The 7,500-nt window shown below is 51.7% G+C and overlaps 1 pseudogene across 1 annotated transcript in view; it reads left to right on the plus strand.

Annotated features, from left to right (window-relative positions):
* Positions 1–7,500, plus strand: part of LOC308151796 (E3 ubiquitin-protein ligase HECW1-like) — a 36,522-nt pseudogene that overhangs the window by 21,837 nt on the left and 7,185 nt on the right. The window contains exons 9-12 of the transcript in view: positions 55–134; positions 329–441; positions 744–858; positions 2,406–2,519. The product of the transcript in view is annotated as an E3 ubiquitin-protein ligase HECW1-like (transcript). The remainder of the gene's footprint in view (positions 1–54; positions 135–328; positions 442–743; positions 859–2,405; positions 2,520–7,500) is intronic.

The raw sequence follows: 7,500 nt of genomic DNA on the forward strand, positions 1-7,500 counted from the left end.
ATTAATTAATGGTGTGTGTGTGTGTGTGTGTGTGTGTGTGTGTGTGTCAGGGAGAAGATCCACTACATCAGGGCCGAGGGGACCCAGAGGCTGGAGAAGCTGTCATGTGACGCAGACCTGGTGCTCCTGCTGAGGTAACACACACACACACACTACACACACACACACACACACACACACACACACACACACACTACACACACACACTAGTTCTCCTGCTGAGGTAAGAGCCTTCAGCTCCCAGGGCTGAGGCAGTCTCAGGGTGGAGGGGACGCGGGCTCGAACCCAGTCGGTCACACAGTCATCACTGTCCTCCTCCTCTCCGCAGCCTGTTCGAGGAGGACATCATGTCCTACACCCCTCCTCCTCTCTCCTCCTTCCACCCCGGCTTCAGCTTCTCTCCTCACTGCTCCCCTGGGGCCTCCCCCCAACACAGCCCAGGTACACACACACACACACACACACACACACTCACACACACACACACACACTCACACACACACACACACACACACACACACTCAAACACACACACACACACACACACACACTCACACACACACACACACACACACACACACACACACACCCGGGGCCAACAAACACAACACAAAAAAAGTAATACAGTAGTGAGAAAAAAAGAATAAAATTATTAAACAAGACAGTTTATCATGTGACATCATGTCCCCCCTCCTCCCCACCATGCCCCTCCCCCTCCCCCCCACCATGCCCCTCCCCCCCAGGCACCCAGAGAGCCCGCGCCCCCGCCCCCTACAGGAGAGACTTCGAAGACAAACTACGCAACTTCTACAGGAAGCTGGAGGCCAAAGGTTACGGACAGGGACAAGGCAAGATCAAGTAAGGACCTGGGAGGCTGGGGCAGGGGTGGGGGAGGGTGGAGGAGGCTGGGGGAGGCTGGGGCAGGGTGGGGGAGGGTGGAGGAGGCAGGGGCAGGGTGGGGGAGGGTGGGGGAGGGTGGGGCAGGGTGGGGGAGGGTGGAGGAGGCTGGAGGAGGCTGGGGGGGGGTGGGGGAGGCTGGAGGAGGCTGGGGGAGGCTGGGGGAGGGTGGGGGAGGGTGGGGCAGGGTGGGGCAGGGTGGGGGAGGGTGGGGGAGGGTGGGGGAGGCTGGGGCAGGGTGGGGGGGGGTGGGGGAGGCTGGGGGAGGCAGGGGGAGGCTGGAGGAGGCTGGGGGAGGGTGGGAGGAGGCTGGGGGGGGTGGGGGAGGCTGGAGGAGGCTGGGGGAGGCTGGGGCAGGGTGGGGGAGGGTGGGGGAGGCTAGGGGAGGCTGGGGCAGGGTGGGGGAGGGTGGAGGAGGCTGGGGGAGGGTGGAGGAGGCTGGGGGGGGGTGGGGGAGGCTGGGGGAGGCTGAGGGAGGCTGGGGGAGGCTGGAGGAGGCTGGGGGGGGGTGGGGGAGGCTGGGAGGAGGCTGGGGGGGGCTGGGGGAGGGTGGGGGAGGGTGGAGGAGGCTGGGGGAGGGTGGGGGAGGGTGGAGGAGGGTGGAGGAGGCTGGGGGAGGGTGGAGGAGGCTGGGGGAGGGTGGAGGAGGGTGGAGGAGGCTGGGGGAGGGTGGAGGAGGCTGGGGGAGGGTGGGGGAGGGTGGAGGAGGCTGGGGGAGGGTGGGGGAGGGTGGAGGAGGCTGGGGCAGGGTGGGGGAGGGTGGAGGAGGCTAGGGGAGGGTGGGGGAGGGTGGAGGAGGCTGGAGGAGGCAGGGGGAGGCTGGGGCAGGGTGGGGAGGCTGGGAAAGGGTGGGGGAGGGTGTGGGAGGCTAGGGGAGGCTGTGGGAGGCCGGGGGAGGCTGGGGGAGGCTGGGGATGCTGGGGGAGGCAGGGGGAGGCTGGGGGAGGCAGGGGGAGGCTGGAGGAGGCTGGGGGTGGCTAGGGGGGCTGTGGGAGGCCGGGGGAGGTCGGGGGAGGCAGGGGGAGGCTGGGGGAGGCAGGGGGAAGGTGGGGGAGGCAGGGGGAGGCTGGGGGAGGGTTGGGGAAGGTGGGGGAGGCAGGGGGAGGCTGGGGGTGGCTAGGGGAGGCTGTGGGAGGCCGGGGGAGGCCGGGGGAGGGTTGGGGAGGCAGGGGGAGGCTGGGGGAGGCAGGGGGAAGGTGGGGGAGGCAGGGGGAGGCTGGGGGAGGCAGGGGGAGACTAGGGGAGGCTGGGGGAGGCTGGGGGAGACTAGGGTAGGCCAGGGTAGGCAGGGAGAGGCCGGAGGAGGTTGGGGGAGACATCATAACATTTGATACCGTTCCTCATTCCGTTCTATGCATTGCAATGAGCCCGTCCTCCGATTTCCACCTCCACCAGCCTCTCCTGGTGTCCATCACGCTGTTTAACTTGATGGTGTTGTGAGAACGGGCTGTGAGAACGCACCTCTGACACTTCCTGACCTCTGATCCAATCACGCGGCTGCGTTTCAGGCTGATCGTGAGGCGAGACCACCTATTGGAGGGCACCTTCAACCAGGTGATGTCGTACTCCCGCAAGGAGCTGCAGAAGAACAAGCTGTACATCAGCTTCATAGGAGAGGAGGGGTACGCACCCTACACCCTACACCCTACACCCTACACCCTACACACTACACCCTACACCCTACACCCTACACCCTACACACTACACCCTACACCCTACACACTACACACTACACACTACACACTACACCCTACACCCTACACACTACATACTACACCCTACACCCTACACACTACACCCTACACACTACACACTACACACTACACCCTGCACCCTACACCCTACACCCTACACACTACACCCTACACCCTACACACTACACCCTACACCCTACACCCTACACACTACACACTACACACTACACACTACACACTACACCCTGCACCCTACACCCTACACCCTACACACTACACCCTACACACTACACACTACACCCTACACCCTACACCCTACACCCTACACACTACACACTACACACTACACCCTACACACTACACCCTGCACCCTACACCCTACACCCTACACACTACACCCTACACCCTACACCCTACACCCTACACCCTACACACTACACACTACACACTACACACTACACCCTGCACCCTACACCCTACACACTACACACTACACCCTACACACTACACACTACACCCTACACACTACACACTACACACTACACCCTACACCCTACACACTACACCCTACACCCTACACACTACACCCTACACACTACACCCTACACACTACACCCTACACCCTACACACTACACCCTACACACTACACCCTACACACTACACACTACACACTACACCCTACACACTACACCCTACACCCTACACACTACACCCTACACCAGGGGTCGGCAATAGGCGGCCCGCGGGCCATTGCTGGCCCATCACCAATAATATTTGGCCCAGCAGAATATTTTGAGAATCCACTTTTTTTTTTTTTTTTTTTTTTTTTTTTTTTACAATATCCGACCGACAGTCCCACATATAGCGCCTATAATGTCCGAATAGAGAATCTACCTCCACCTGAATAATGGTTATTGTACTTTTATCCATGTTGAGAGTGAATGACACAGGGACAGACAATCAGGCAGCGGGGTGCACCGAAGCGCACTGACGCTGAACCCCTCATAGTGAATCATAAGTAGGTGGACAACGTGTAGTGCTGAAATAGCCGTGTGTGGTTTGAAAAAAATAACACCAGCTCAGTAAATAATTCAAACGTAATGTTTACGTATATGTGACTGCAACACACATATGAACAGTAACAAAGCAAATTCAGTTTAATATTCTGAAAAACATTGACAACAAAATCGGTGAAAAAAAGAAAAGAAAGAAAAGTAATCCGCTTATGCGAGGGGTGGTGGTGTATAGGCCTATGCTCCTGAAACGACAGAGCAAACACGCTATTAGGGATAATAATTACAATGAGCCATTCATTCAAAATATACTAAATACAATTAGGTTATTAAATACAATAACGACAGGCTTGGTACTCACTTAATGTGAAAAGTGGCATCTCCCATCGGTCAGTATTTGCTTGATATCTGGTTATATGGACGTCACTTTAATCCGCAGGCAGTTCTCAAGTTTTGTTTTGCATCAATCGATTCCTCTCGTGCGTCTTTATCACATTCATTGAGGAAAAGGACGACTCGCATGTATAGAAAGGGAACATTGTGAGCACGGAAGATGTGAGTCTCACAACGGCTTTGCGTTGATGAAACCAGGTAGGATGAACATTATAGTTCGCTGTCCATTCCTCTTTAAATGCCCTGTTTTCACCGTCAACTTTCCTCTTTACACCTTTGGAGAGTGACATGATGTTTCTCTTGCTAGTTAGCAGGTTAAATGTTTAGCTAACTTCACCCGGCAGGCAAACAACCAATCCAATAATAATGTGACCTTGTAAGTCTGGGAGGAGGGGGGAATCATTCAGAATGAAAGTATGTTAAATAATTATTAGAATAAGCTAGGCTGCGCTACATCGTCAGTCCACACATTTATTATTCAAAACTATGGAAAAGGGTGAAACTACGTTTCAACGTTGTTGAGAATCACAACACAAACTTGCTAGTCAAGCCAAAATACTGCAACGTAATGGATTGGACTGCTACCTAGTTAACTACAACACTACTTTACATTGTTATCTAGTTAACTACAACACTACTTTACATTGTTACCTAGTTAACTACAACACTACTTTACATTGTTACCTAGTTAACTACAACACTACTTTACATTGTTACCTAGTTAACTAGAACACTACTTTACATTGTTACCTAGTTAACTACAACACTACTTTACATTGTTACCTAGTTAACTACAACACTACTTTACATTGTTACCTAGTTAACTACAACACTACTTTACATTGTTACCTAGTTAACTACAACACTACTTTACATTGTTACCTAGTTAACTACAACACTACTTTACATTGTTAGCAGGCTCACAAAACAAGCTGTGTTAGTTGACTAGCGATGTGTACATTTTTCGAAAGAAAAGTCAAAGCATTAGAACATGTCACATTTTTTAACAATCAATTACTTATGAATGAATGAATGAATGAATGAATGAATGAATGGAATGAATGGTCTTTATTGTCATTGCTACAGTACAGGTACCAAACAACGAAATTTAGGAGGGGTGGCTCCCCTGGTGTTAGGAAAAAAAAAAAAAAAAAAAAAAAAAATGTTCGGGCCCGCCACCTAGTGGCTCAAAAAAAATTTGGCCCGAGGCCAAACCTAATTGCCGACCCCTGCCCTACACCCTACACACTACACCCTACACACTACACCCTACACACTACACCCTACACACTACACACTACACACTACACACTACACCCTACACCCTACACCCTACACACTACACCCTACACACTACACCCTACACACTACACACTACACCCTACACACTACACCCTACACCCTACACCCTACACCCTACACCCTACACACTACACCATACACACTACACCCTACACCCTACACACTACACCCTACACCCTACACACTACACACTACACCCTACACCCTACACACTACACCCTACACACTACACACTACACCCTACACACTACACCCTACACCCTACACACTACACCCTACACCCTACACACTACACCCTACACACTACACACTACACACTACACCCTACACACTACACACTACACCCTACACACTACACACTACACCCTACACACTACACACTACACACTACACCCTACACACTACACCCTACACACTACACACTACACACTACACACTACACACTACACCCTACACCCTACACACTACACACTACACCCTACACACTACACCCTACACACTACACCCTACACACTACACCCTACACACTACACCCTACACACTACACACTACACCCTACACCCTACACCCTACACACTACACACTACACCCTACACCCTACACACTACACCCTACACCCTACACACTACACCCTACACACTACACCCTACACCCTACACACTAAACACTACACACTACACACTACACACTACACACTACACCCTACACACTACACACTACACCCTACACACTACACCCTACACCCTACACACTACACCCTACACCCTACACCCTACACACTACACCCTACACACTACACCCTACACACTACACACTACACCCTACACCCTACACACTACACCCTACACACTACACCCTACACACTACACCCTACACACTACACACTACACACTACACCCTACACCCTACACACTACACCCTACACACTACACCCTACACACTACACCCTACACACTACACACTACACCCTACACACTACACCCTACACCCTACACCCTACACCATACACACTACACCCTACACCCTACACACTACACACTACACCCTACACCCTACACACTACACACTACACACTACACACTACACCCTACACCCTACACCCTACACACTACACCCTACACACTACACCCTACACACTACACACTACACCCTACACACTACACCCTACACACTACACCCTACACACTACACACTACACCCTACACACTACACACTACACCCTACACACTACACCCTACACACTACACCCTACACACTACACACTACACCCTACACACTACACCCTACACACTACACCCTACACACTACACACTACACACTACACCCTACACACTACACACTACACCCTACACCCTACACACTACACCCTACACACTACATCCTACACACTACACACTACACCCTACACACTACACCCTACACCCTACACACTACACCCTACACACTACACCCTACACACTACACCCTACACCCTACACCCTACACACTACACACTACACCCTACACACTACACACTACACCCTACACACTACACCCTACACCCTACACCCTACACACTACACCCTACACACTACACACTACACACTACACCCTACACACTACACCCTACACACTACACACTACACACTACACCCTACACCAGGGGTCGGCAACCTTAAATGTTGAAAGAGCCATATTGGACCAAAAAACAAAAAAACGAATCTGTCTGGAGCCGCAACAAATGTAAAGCCTTATATAAGCCTTATAATGAAGGCAACACATCCTGTAAGTGTCTATATATTAGCCTACTATCAAAATAGTAGGCTACAAATACATAAGCCTTAGTACATATGCATACAACCGAATGCAAACGTATTGTGCTTTACAAAAGTGAAACACTAGGATAGCGTAAAGGGGGTCTGGGGGGTTCCCCCCAAACATTTTTTTAACAGAGTAGATGCAATTTCGTGTATTCTGGTGCCTTTTAACAAGTGGGTTGATACTTTTATCTGGCTATACTAGCCTGAGAAAAAATATGGATAAGTTTGTAATTTCATCCAGAGGAAGTGAGCAAACCAAGAGATCGTCAGCCAAAAAATAGACAAATCGACAGACTGTAGACTCCAGTACCAAATGAAAACTAGCCTCCCTCGTCCTCTTTTCACTATTTTAAGTTAAACCCTCTCAGACCCACAGGAACGCCGGCGCTTCCAAATATCAT

Source organism: Nansenia antarctica (genome assembly GCF_963989245.1).
Source record: "Nansenia antarctica genome assembly, chromosome: 2".
NCBI lineage: Eukaryota > Metazoa > Chordata > Actinopteri > Argentiniformes > Microstomatidae > Nansenia > Nansenia antarctica.